The sequence below is a fragment of the Panthera leo genome, chromosome D2 (assembly GCF_018350215.1).
Source record: "Panthera leo isolate Ple1 chromosome D2, P.leo_Ple1_pat1.1, whole genome shotgun sequence".
NCBI classification, from domain to species: domain Eukaryota; kingdom Metazoa; phylum Chordata; class Mammalia; order Carnivora; family Felidae; genus Panthera; species Panthera leo.
Window position 1 is genome coordinate 79,899,365 of NC_056689.1, and position 12,761 is coordinate 79,912,125.

At 46.7% G+C, this 12,761-nt stretch overlaps 1 protein-coding gene across 1 annotated transcript in view; it reads left to right on the forward strand.

Moving 5' to 3' along the window:
* The first annotated feature begins 5,527 nt into the window (after positions 1 to 5,527).
* Positions 5,528 to 12,761, forward strand: part of ZRANB1 (zinc finger RANBP2-type containing 1) — a 66,650-nt gene continuing 59,416 nt past the window's right edge. Inside the window, exon 1 of the mRNA XM_042907422.1 lies at positions 5,528 to 5,909. The gene's annotated coding sequence lies outside the window, so the exon portion shown is untranslated. The remainder of the gene's footprint in view (positions 5,910 to 12,761) is intronic.

The following is a 12,761-nucleotide window of genomic DNA, read 5'->3' on the forward strand; positions in this document are numbered from 1 at the left end:
TCTGTGATTTCTGTTGGTGCCAAAGCCACAGGTTACTGTGGTTTGTTGACTTATGTTGACAACTAATGTAAATGCTACATTTCAGTTAAACATTAGTGGAAAGAAAGCTGTAGTTTCTTCCCATCTGCAGTCACAGACCCCTCCAGGGAATGGGGAAACCACCCCCCTCCCCCCCACACCACCCCTGACTGTTAGCCCCTTGGCCCAGCACACAACACAGTGCCTTACATGGAGTGATTCCTCATTAAATGTTATCTGAATTGAGTGATAGCAAGGAAATTGATGTTTATCCAATACTCACGATTATTGCTAGGACTTCTTGCCTCTAATCTCACTGAATCTCCAATTTCTTGCCAGAGCAACCCTAGATTTGTCAGATGAGGAAATGGGGACCCAGAGAGGATAGCTGTGTGACAGACAAGAATTTAAGCTCTGGTCTGTTTGACTCCAAAGTTCACATCTTTCCACCTCACATTGTTGCCTGTTATGTAAAAACTTTTCTAGGTCCAGAGAGTAACACAAGGGAAGTTGTTTCAGATTATTTGATGTCTCCAGACGTCTTTAAAAGACTCAAAAAAACCTTCAGTTGTCTTGTGACTCAGTGAGTGTAAGTTACAAGCATACCTAGTTGAAGGTTTATGAAAATTTCTTTATCTAGACGTAGGGTGATCTCATTTCCATGAGCATGAATTCTTACCCATGGAGACGAGACTAGTTCCAGCATGGCCAGGAGTTGGTTAAATAAATGAGCCGTATTCTGTTTGATGCCTAATACACATACCCTTTCATGAGAGATTTTATCCCAGGCAGGTTTATGGTTGGCGTCCAGAAGGGTCACAGGATACATTCCACAAAACAGCGTCATTTATTATATGAAAATGGATCGGGCAATATGGCTGAGAATTTGTTCTTGTAATTCGTTCTCGCATTTCTTTTGAGGGGAGCTCACCAGTTTTATAAAACGTGCTTCAGAGAAGCACAGACCCCCACCCCCCACCCCAACAGACCCTAAGCTAGCTGGACGTATTGGCATTTCCTTCAGCAGGGCGCCTTCGATTTTCCTCATTTGGAAATGTCGCCCCCCTGGGTGGCTTCTGAGGTCTGGCCTCCCAGTTCTGGGCCTGACTCTGGGCTTCCCGGCCTCGTTGGAGAAAGTGGTTCCTTGTTGCTCTTCTCCTCCATCCTGCTTGGTTTGCTTCCTCACAGCCTTTGTCCCAACATCCTTGGTCCTCCTTCGGCTCCAGGCCCAGCCCTGAGCAGGTGACCCGCACCTGCTACAGGCGGGAGGACAAATCATCACCTCCCTCCGGTCAGAATCGCCCTACGGCTCTTTCACAACTTCCTCTCCTCTTCTTGCAGAGAAAGAAAGGGCCCTCCCGCCTGCCGAGACAAAGCACTGCGCTCTGGTTTACCTCCCTATTGGATTCGAATCACTTTCTCCTTCACCTTCTCTCCTCTGTGCACAAAAGCACACGGATACGCTTATTCTTCTAAAAATATGTAAAAGAGGGGCGCCTGGGTGGCTCAGTCAGTTAGGCGTTCGAGTCATGATCTCAGGGCTCTTGAGTTCAAAGCCCGCGACGGGCTCTGTGCTGACAACTCGGAGCCTGGAGCCTGCTTGGGATTCTGTGTCTCCCTCTCTGCCCCTCCCCTGTTCACGCTGTCTCAAAAATAAATAAACATTAAAAAATTATTTACAAATATGTAAAAGAGGGGGCACCTGAGTGGCTCAGTTGGTTGAGCATCTGACTTCAGCTCAGGTCATGATCTCAGGGTTCATGGGTTTGAGCCCCACGTGGGTGGCTGTGCTGACAGCTCAGAGCCTGGAGCCTGCTTCGGATTCCGTGTCCCCCTCTCTCTCTGCCCCTCCCCTTCTCGTACTCTGTCTCTCTCTCTCAAAAATAAAATAAACATTAAAAAAAATTTTTTTTTAAATATGTAAAAGAAAAAAACCTTTCCCTTACTCTCGTTACCCCTGTGTCTATTATTAGACTTCTTGCCTTTTTTTCATTGCCAAACGTCTGGGACTGGTAATATATACTCACTACTTCAATGCCCACATATGCCTTCAGCTTTTGAAATCTGGCTTCTCTCTCCACCATCCCACTGAGAATGCTTCTCTAGAAGGTCACTAAGCCTCTTGTTTGTCAAACCCAGTGACCTTTTCTCTGCTCTAATTCCTAAGTCTCTAGAACCTGACATTATTTATTACCACGTTCTCGAGGCTCACTGGCTGCTTTGACTTTCGGGACACTTTTTTTTAATAGCGTTTATTGATTTTGAGAGAGAGAGAGAGAGAGAGAGGAGGGGGAGAGGCAGCGAGAGGGAGATAGAGTCCTAAGCAGGCTTCTCGCTTCGAGGAGCCCCAGTTGGGTCTCAATGCCACAAACCACAAGATCACGACCCCAGCTGAAAATCAAGTCAGGTGCTGAACCAGCTAGCCACCCAGCCGCCCCCAGAACATCTTTTTAAATGTTCTTTCTGACCAGTTGTTTTCTCCTCCTTGGTAGTTCTTGTTTCCTACTCCTGTGACTTTAGCAGTAACTTCTACATAGATAATTCCCTGGTGTTGGATCTCTAGCTCCAGCCTATCCAATTTCAGACCAGCTTTTCTATTGCTTGCTGCACATTTCCTCCTGAGCCCAGGATCTGGACACACCTGATCTCCTCTTATCTAATTCCTTTCCTATGTTTCCCACTGTTAATCATCCCACTTAGCAGTCAGGGTTCTCCGAGTTTTGATTCTTCTGCCCCAGATTCAGACACTGGCAAAACCCTGACCCTTCTCCTGCTACCCTTTTTCATGTCTGTCCCTCCTTCGCATTCCCATAACTACTTTGGAGTTGGGTTCCTGTCTATTCATGGATTTCCCTGTCTCTAGTTCTACCCAAGTTTGTCTCACGAACGTGCCAGGTTATATAGCTCCGGTACTGGCATTTCCTGCTTAAAACCTTCCCGTGGTTTTGAATTAGTAATTAAGTACAGATGCACAATTAAGCATTCAAGACCTTCACAGTAAGTACAGTGGAAATTTTGCTATTTCTCAAACAAAAGCCAAAACAAATTGTCAACCAAACTGTACTGTTCCTGCACTTTTACAAAAGTTGGAAGAAAAAGAACTTCTTAAACATCGTGCATACTTTTTTCCAGCTTTAACACTGGGATTGGCTCTTCCTCTTAATTACGAGGTGATTTTCATTTGAATACACTTAGCGCATTCCATCTCATATTCTAATTATGGCTATTTTTGTCTCGCTCTCTTTCCTACCTATGCTTTAGTCCCTCAAACACAGAACGTATCTTACTCATCTTTGTGTACTTCTTGTTTCTTGGCACATGGTGCTTACTTGCCAACTTTCCTTCGCCCTACCTCAACAATATCCCCTTCTCTTAACAAAAATCAGCCACAACTCTAACTAAATAAAAACACCTAGGGGCACCTGGGTGGCTCAGCCAGTTGAGCGTCCGACTTCATTCAGCTCAGGTCATGATCTCGCGGTTTGCGGGTTCGAGCCCCACACCGGGCTCGCTGCTGTCAGCGCCGAGCCCGCTTTGGATCCTCCGTCCCCCTCTTTCTGCCCTTGCCCCACTTGCACCCTCTCTCTCTCTCTCAAAAAACAAGCATAAAAAAAAACCCCACCAAACTCCACCTAATTCTGCAGTTCTTGTGGACTCTTAGGTGAGGTGGTTTGCAGCTGAGGTTCAGGAAGGTAAGCTGGAGGTACTCAGAAGCTCTTAAAATATTTTCAAAGTGAAATGTTGGTTGAACCATTTGTTCTAACATAGTCATATGGTGTTTAATTTAATTGACAGTTGTGTTAATTATATGTTTGAGGATATGTGTTAAGTTTTGCAGGCAAGTGACTGTTGCGGTTTAAACTCAACTTATTGACAAGTCTTTGACCAAATAGTGTTGTTTTGGGAAGATGGGGATTATTGAAAATCTCTACCACAGGAATGGCTGTGAGGATAAAATATAGTAACAGTATGAAAGAGGTTGTTGGTGATGGGTAGCTGTACAAGGTATTAAGTGGCCATAGTAAAGCTATACACATATCCTCAACTTTCTATTTATGCAAAGAGAGACTGAGAATGATACCATGAATCGTTTTACTAAATGAAATCTGCCAGTTTTAAAAATCCAGTTGAACTCTTAATCTTCCCATTGAAGCTGAGGTGTCCCATAAACTGCTAATGCCCTTTGACAGTGCTATAGTTCCTCAACAGATAACTTTTAAAGAGCTCTATAATAAAGAGTTGCTGTACTTGACAGTTTTTCAAATTCTTGAAATACAGTTTTGAAGTATGAAAAATTCAAGGCAAAGTCCCACTAAGAAAAACAAACCTCTCCAGCTGGAAAATTTTGACACATGGGCTTTTAGCAAAAGGCTCAATGACTTAACTATTTGACTATATTTAAAGTAAATACACACGCGCGCGTGCGCGCACACACACACACTCACTACATCACCATATAACATATTCCCTTTAAGACTTAGGCTCTGGGAATTCTCCTGGCAGCACTTTTACCACGGCTGTAATTTATCCTCTATCTGCAAATTTACAATTTACAGAAAAGCTCCAAGCCCCAGAAAAGGCAACCATATAGAAAGCTGGGTTTACCCCAAATTAGAGTTAGGTAGCAGAAAAGAAAGCAGTCTCCGTGGCTTAAAAAAAGTTCAAAAAAATTTTTTTTAATGTTTACTTATTTTTGAGAGAGAGAGAGGGAGTGGGGGAAGAGCAGAGAGACAGGGAGACAGAATCCGAAGCAGGCTCCAGGCTCCGAGATGTCAGCACAGAGCTGGACGTGGGAATCGAACCCACAAACCCCGAGATCGTGACCTGAGCCCAATCCGGGCGCCCACCGGATTGGACCACCCAGGCACCCCCCAATTTTTTTATTTTGAGATAGAATTGGCATATAAACCCCATGGCTTTTCATCATGCATATACGTACGTAATATGTAACAAACATACACAAACACACGTAGAAATGGATAGCTGCCTCGAAGGTAGGGCTTACGTAAAAAATAGACGTTGTAAAAATTTGGAAAAAAAAAGAGAAAGCCCTAAACATTCATCTTTCCCGATGTCTTATAACGAGTTTGAAACTGTTATTAGAATGAGGCAGAATCTGTCACTAAGACTACTCGGGAGACCTGAGCTCCACGGCTGAGCTTGGAAGTCCGGGGAACCGGGGGCACAGAGCGGGCAAAGGGAGTCCGCCAGGCGAGAGGACGCCCCGCCCGCGTCCCCCAGCCCCGCGCACGCCGCGCCGCGCCGCGCCGCCCCGCCGCCGCCGCCGCCGCCCGGAGTGCCACGCACCTCGCCGCCCGCCCGCAGCCCCGCCGGCGGAGCTTCACAATCGGGGCCGGACGCCGGCATGACGTCACCTCTCCGCGGCCCGCCCCCTGCGTCCGGAAAGAGGCGGTCTCCCATTGGCTGCGCCGCTGGCGGCCTCCGGGCCAATGACAGGGCCGCGAGCGGCGGGGTCGGGCCTTGACGTTGTGCTGCTCGCCGTGGGGTTTATTTGGCTCCGGGGCCCCTCGCCGACGCCATTAGGAGCCGCAGCGCCTGAGGCCGACTCCCCCCGTCGCTCTGCCCCCTCCCCCTTGGCCCCTGGAGTGCCCCCCGCCTCCGCGCCTGCTCTCCGCCCCTCCGTCCCCCGCCCCCGGTAGCCGGGAGCCGCGCGCGGGCCCGCGGAGACCATGTCCTGACTGAGGGGAGAGGGCGGAGGCGGCAGCAGCGGGACGGGCGGCGGCACGGAGGGAGGCGGAGAGGGGCCGGGCTCGGCTCGTCGCCTCGGGCTGCTCGGGGAGTCGCCGCCGCCGCCGCCGCCGCCGGGCGCCGAGCATCGGACGGGGAGGAGGAGCAGGAGCTGGAGGAGCCGCCGCCGCCGCCGCCGCCAGGTAACCGGGCCCCGGGAGGGCGCCCCACTGCATGCAGGCCCCTCGCGGCCCCCTCTGCGGCCTGCCCGGCCCCTCGCTCCCTGCAGGCCGCCGGGTGTCCGGGGCGGCCCGCCCGCGCCCCCTGGGGCGGCGTTGCGGGCGAGGGGAGGCGAGGCGAGGGGAGGGGGCCCGGGCGGCCGCCGCCGCCGCCGCCGCCGCGCTCCCATCTTGGGCTTTCTCGGAGCGGGGACAGGCCCCGGGGCCGTGGGAGGGTGGGTCCGCCGCGCTTGTTTACCCACCATCGATCAGCCGCGGCTGGCCGCGCCGCCTGCCCCGCCACCTCTCTTCCGCCAGAGTCCCCCCCTCTCCCTCGCCCCCCAACTTCTTTTTCTGCCACATACGGGCGGGCGAGGGGGCCTTCGCTCCTGCTGTGCAATAGGCCGTGATACTTGGTTCCATCTTTCCAAGTTAGCGCTGGCCTCCAAACTTGCATTTTGGCCCCCTGGCCGCTCCCTCTCCGCCTCCCGAGGTGGCCTCCTGCCGGTGCCGCGTCTAAGAAAATGAGGGTGGAGGGCGACGGGGCGGGGGTGGGGGGTGGGGAGGAGGAGCTGGAACCGGGGGAAAGATTGTTTACCCTGCTCGCTCGCGACCACGACGGTGCGGTGCAAGTATCTGGTTGTTTTCTCCGCGGTGGTTTGCTGCGGGTTATTTCGCAGACAAAAGGACTGTAATGAATACTTGCGTTGAGCACCAGGGACGGGCAGTTTAGGTCCGGCCTGGAAGTTTGAGCCGGCCCCTTATCTTTGAGATACACTGCTGTTTTGAAACCCTTCTGGCTGAGAATTTTGAGTTTCTGTGGCCTGAGCCTCCTTTCCCGTGACTCCATAGACTATTACCAGGTTCAGCGCCGTCCTCTTCACCCAGGGTTTTGGTCTGTTTGCTCACCGCATGACCTATGGTGTTGTCAAAAAATTTAGCGTACGGAAATATTGTTTGAGAGTACAGTTGAGAGATCCTTCGCCCTCGGAAACCTCCTACAACGAGCGGTTCTTGTATCTGTGGCCTTTTTTTTTTTTTTAAGTTGACTTTATCACTCGCGCGACCTCAAGGGTCCCCCTGTTTTGAGCAAACGTGGATGACTCAGTGTACAACTCATACGCCAGGGGAAACCATAAAGATTTTTGATCTTGGTTTATGCCAAGGGCCTTGGAAAAGTCACCTAAACTGTGTTTGTGGCAAACAAAGCTGAGTCTCTTCTCCTAGTTCTTATCATTAATTAAATGAGGTAATTCTGAAGAAACTTAGAATCTTGCTCCCTCTTGCTTTTTGGATCCTAAGATACGCGGTCACTTCCTTATACTGAAATTTCATAACATTGTTTTTCTTGGGCCGTGAGGGAAACTAAGAGGCCAGGAGTGACACCTTTTAAGCTTTGGGGAGGGTATTTGAATGTCAGGAGGGGTTTTTATTTCTGTGGATGTCTCATCACTTTTATTAATGCGTTAGAGCATTGAGACTCCCGTGTATTTACTCTCGAAGTGCGCCTGGGTCAGCATGGGGAGCTCATTCATGGTGCTGTACTTTCTGCTTCGGGCCTCAGCCCGGCTCTGTACCCTGGGAAGGGTCAAGGCATGCCACGTTTAGGTCTGAGGGTCTGAGGGCTGGCACAGTTCTGGAACTCACAGTCCAGTTCTACAATATCCCAGGTGAATTGCCTCCTCTGTGTAACTGACATAGCGAGTAACTGACATACCCATAGGCTGTTCCCTGTTGCTTTTATAGTAAGTGGAAACTTTAGATAAATGGGAGTTGGAAAAAGCAGAGCACTGTAACTTTTTATTTAACTTGGTCCAGTTTTATTATCTGAGCCCTGCTGTTGCCTCCTTTCTGCCCCAGTAAGCCCTTATACCTGGGCTTTGAACACGTTTTCTCCCAGTGATGTGCTGTTTTACTTGGAATATTTGTGCTTGCTTATGCTTTGGGTGAATAACATCTTGAACGTTTTAACACTCTCGTCTCCTCACATCACAACATAAAAACTTCCAGAACTCTCCTTATCACATGCGAAGTAAGGCGTAAGCTTCTTGGTGTGGTGTTCAGGTTTCTCTGTAATCTGGCCCTGATTCTCTTCAGTCTTAACTCATTTCTTCCCTTTGTGCATTCTTAGTTCCAGCCAAACTAACTCGTTTGTTGTTCTCGTGAAGTCCCTCCTCTTGGCCTTTCTTTGTGCCTTTCTTTCTGTTTGAAACCCTCTTCCGCCATTTATTCATGGATCCTCTCTTTACTTTGGGCCCAGTTGAGTCCTGTCTCTTGACAAGTCTTCTCGAGTTCAACCTCAAGGGATCTGTTCACTCCCTTTTTTGTGTGGGACTCTTACACCAGCGTATGCTAGCCTGGATTTCAGTTTATCTTTTTAAGCTTTTATTCTGCTTCCCAATTAGATTTCAAGGCCTCTGTGAAATGGGTATGAATTCTTTTTCTGTGGTTACCATATATTCGGCATTGAAAGATGGATACATGGTTTTACCAAGTATTTTTGGTTATGGAAGTATTCTAGGACATGCTGTTTGTAGCCTTTTTTTTTTCCCCCTTTTTCTTTTAAATTTATTTATGTATTTATTTTGAGAGAGAGAGATTCTGAATCAGAGCGTGAGCCGGGGAGGGGCAGAGAGAGAGGGAGGCTGACAGCGAAGAGCCCGATGCGGGGCTGGAACTCACAAACGGTGAGGTCATGATTGGAGTTGAAATCAAGAGCCAGATGCTCAACTGACTGAGCCACCCAGGCACCCCTGTTTGTAGTCTTCTAAGTAGTGGGGTTTCTAGGATTTTGATGATTTAGGAGATAACATACTTGAAATTGTGTCTCTTTTTTAAATTTTGTTTCCTTAATGTCTATTCTAAGAGAGAGAGAGAGAGCACGTGCCCGCTCGAGCATGAGTGGGGGAGGGGCAGACAGAGAAGGAGACAGAATCCGAAGCCAGACACTCAAACCCACCCACCATGAGATCATGACTTGAGTCAAAGTTGGACAGTTAACTGACTGAGCCACCCAGGTGCCCCGAAATTACGTCTGACTTAAAAATATTTTTGGGGGGGTTTAGTATGTTTTTTTCTATTTTTAGCGTGGTTCTTTCCTTGTAGAGGATGCTCAACGATATGATAACAGTCATGTCTTTTTCAAATAGAAATGTAGCTACTGCAGTTCTGTAGTTCAGATCTGAGTCTGCTGCAGTTATTGCGGTTTGAGTTTGGAACCAGTGACGCTAAGGGAGGTCATTCCATGTTTGTATATAGGTAACATTTAGCATCGCGAGAAGGAGAAAATAACCTGTAGTCTCAGTTTGCATCCTTAACCTCAGATGTTGGCAGCATGTGTCATTGATCATGAGGCAGATGAGACACAGGAGAATGTGTGATTCACTGCTCCCTGTCAACACTGTTGGAAGAAAACATAAACAAGCTGGTCCATAGTATTTTTGTATACCAAGGATAATATGTGTAATTATTTAGTACATGGGTGGATGCTGATGTAGTTGGAAAACAGGTGTATGTGTTTCTGTTGTGTGTGTCTGAGTAGGAGGCTTGGTAGGCTTGGTATTTTATGGATACATACATAGTCTCTTAGCAGTAAACAGTCTTGATTATCCACTGCGTGTATGTGGAAACTTGTCCACAAACTTGTGGAAACGTCTTCCGGTTCATCAGAGTATTTTTTCCTTGTAATTGATTGATTTTGTTAGAAAGTAGTTCACATCAAACCTTATTTTAGGCTTCAGAAACCTTTTTAGAATAATCAAAGCTGAAATTAGTCCATTAATGAACTTCCCAAACATGTCGGGCAGGCTTTTTGCGTTTGTAAAAGACACTTCCGTGGAGTTTATACCACTTGAGAAATCCAGATCAGTAAGCATTGTTGGCTTTGTGGGAAGCGGTATTTTGGTTAAGATGAAATTTTTGACAAGAGCCGTCAGTTTGAGGGTTTTTTTTTTTCCTCCAAGTTTATTTATTTATTTTGAGGGGCACCTGGGTGGCTCAGTCTGTTGAGCGTCTGACTTCACCTCAGGTCATGATCTCATGGTCCGTGAGTCTGAGCCCCGCGTCCGGCTCTGTGCTGACAACTCAGAGCCTGGAGCCCACTTCAGAGTGTGTGTCTGTCTCTCTCTCTCTCTGCCCCTCCCCAGCTTGTGTTCTGTCTCTCTCTCAAAAATAAACATTAAAAAAATAAAGTTTATTTATTTTGAGAGACAGCGCGTGTGGGAGGGGCAGAGAGAGGGAGAGAGAATCCCCAGTAGGCTCTGCACTGTCTGCACAGAGCCCAAGGTGGGGCTTGAACTCAAGAACCTTGAGATCACGACCAGAGCTGAAACCAAGAGTCTGACGCTTAACTGACTGAGCAACCCAGGGGCTCCCCAGTTTGCGTTTTAAAATGGATGTTGGTCAGATAACTCGAATGTAAAGTCGATAACTTTTCAGCTGCCTAGTGAATTGAACTTTTTAGTAATGAAGAAACTAATTTTTTATTTTTACAGTTCATATATTGAGGGCAGACTGTCCCAATCTCTCCTAACCAACAAAACATAATTTGGGTTTTTTACCATTTGGTAAGTCAGAATTTTATGTGGCTTGAATTCACATAAATAAAAAATATTTGAATGTATAAAGCATTGTTGGAAATCAGTTGCATAGCTTTCCTTTTTTTTTCTTTTTAAAAAATTTTTAATGTTTGTTTATTTTTGAGAGAGAGCGACAGCACGAGCAGGGGAGGGGCAGAGGGAGAGGGAGACACAGAATCTGAAGCAGGCTCCAGGCTCTGAGTTGTCAGCACAGAGCCCGACCGACATGGGCTCGAACCCGCGAATGGTGAGATGATGACCTGAGCCGAAGTCAGACGCTTAACCGACTTTTTCTTAATTTTAAAGTAACCATTTCGTTGAAATTTATTTCATATACTATAAAATTTACCCTTGTAAAGTATGTAATTCATTGGTTTTTAGTGTATTGTAAAAGTTGTGTAGCCATCACCATTATCCAGAACATTTCATCACCCCCCCAGAAAGACTGTACCCATTAACCAGTCCCTCCCTCTTTTGCCTCAGTTCCTGGGAACCACTAATCTCTCTTTCTCTGTGGATTTGCCTATTCTGTACATTTCATGTAAGTGGAATCATACACTATGTCACCTTTTGTGTCTGCCTTCGTTCACTTAGCATAATATTTTCAAGGTTTATCCCTGTTGTAACATGTATCAGTACCCCTTTTTTATGGCTGAATTATTTAATTGTTGTATGGATGTAGCACATTTTGCTTATGTTTATGCATTCATTGATTGATGGACATTTAGGTGGTTTCTACTTTTTGGCTGTTATGAAGTATGCTGCCATGAATATCTGTGTGCAAGTTTTTGTGTGGGCTTAAGTTTTCATTTCTTTTGGGTATGTACCTGCAGGTGGAATTGCTGGAACGTATGGTAACTCTGTGTTTAATCTTTGAGGAACTTCTAGATTGTTTTCCAAAGTGGTTGCACCGTTTTACATTTCCCAGCACCAAATGAGGGTTCTGTTTCTCTACATCCTGAATACTTATTACCGTTTTTTTAATTATTGCCATCCTAGTGAAGTGATATCCCTTCGTTTTTATTTGCATTTCCCTAATGACTAATAGTATTGAGCATTTTTTCATGTGCATATTGGCCATTTGTAAATTTTCTTTGGAGAAATGTTACTCCAGTCCTTTTTCAGTTGGGTTATTTGTCTTTTCATTCTTGAGTTGTGAGAGCTCTTTATGTAATCTGGCTACAAGTCAGATACAGGATTTGCATGCATTTTCTCCTTTTCTGTGGGCTGTCTTTTCACTTTCTTTTTTTTTTCAACGTTTTTTTTTTTTTTATTTTATTTTTGGGACAGAGAGAGACAGAGCATGAACGGGGGAGGGGCAGAGAGAGAGGGAGACACAGAATCGGAAACAGGCTCCAGGCTCCGAGCCATCAGCCCAGAGCCTGACGCGGGGCTCGAACTCACGGACCGCGAGATCGTGACCTGGCTGAAGTCGGACTCTTAACCGACTGCGCCACCCAGGCGCCCCTTCACTTTCTTATTGGTATGCTTTGAAGCACCAAAGATTAAAAAAAAAATTTTTTTTTTAACGTTTATTTATTTTTGAGACAGGGAGAGAGAGAGCATGAACGGGGGAGGGTCAGAGAGAGGGAGACACAGAATCTGAAACAGGCTCCAGGCTCTGAGCTGTCAGCACAGAGCCCGACGCGGGGCTCGAACTCACGAACCGTGAGATCATGACCTGAGCTGAAGTCGGCCGCTCAACCGACTGAGCCACCCAGGTGCCCCTACACCAAAGATTTTAATTTTGATGTAGTCCAGCTTATCTATGGTTTCTTTTACTTGTGTTTTCAGTGTTGTCTCTAAGAAGCCATTGGCCAATCCAAGGTGCAGAAGATTTGCATCTATGTTTTCTTCTAAGAATTTTATAGTTGTAGTTTTTTTCATTTAGATCCATGATAGTTTTAAGTTTTGTACATAGTATGAGGTGGGGGTCCAACAGTGCTTTTGGAGGTGGCTATCTGGTCGTCCCAGCACCATTTTCTGAAACTTCCTTAGCTTTAATAATGCAATTATTCTCAACTATAAATTGATTATTGCAGGACAGTATTCCCTGGATAGATGAAGAAATTGTCCATATTTTGCAGATGGAGAAAGGGATCTCTACTTAGTGTTGCACGTTAAGTTGCAGCAGTACACTTGTGATTGAAATCCTGAAGGGAAGGCATCATATAACACCACTTGTATATCCTTTGCTTTTTTTGGTTCGGGTGGGTAGTTTGTTTCTATAAATTTTTATTATAAAAAATTCATTTCTCGG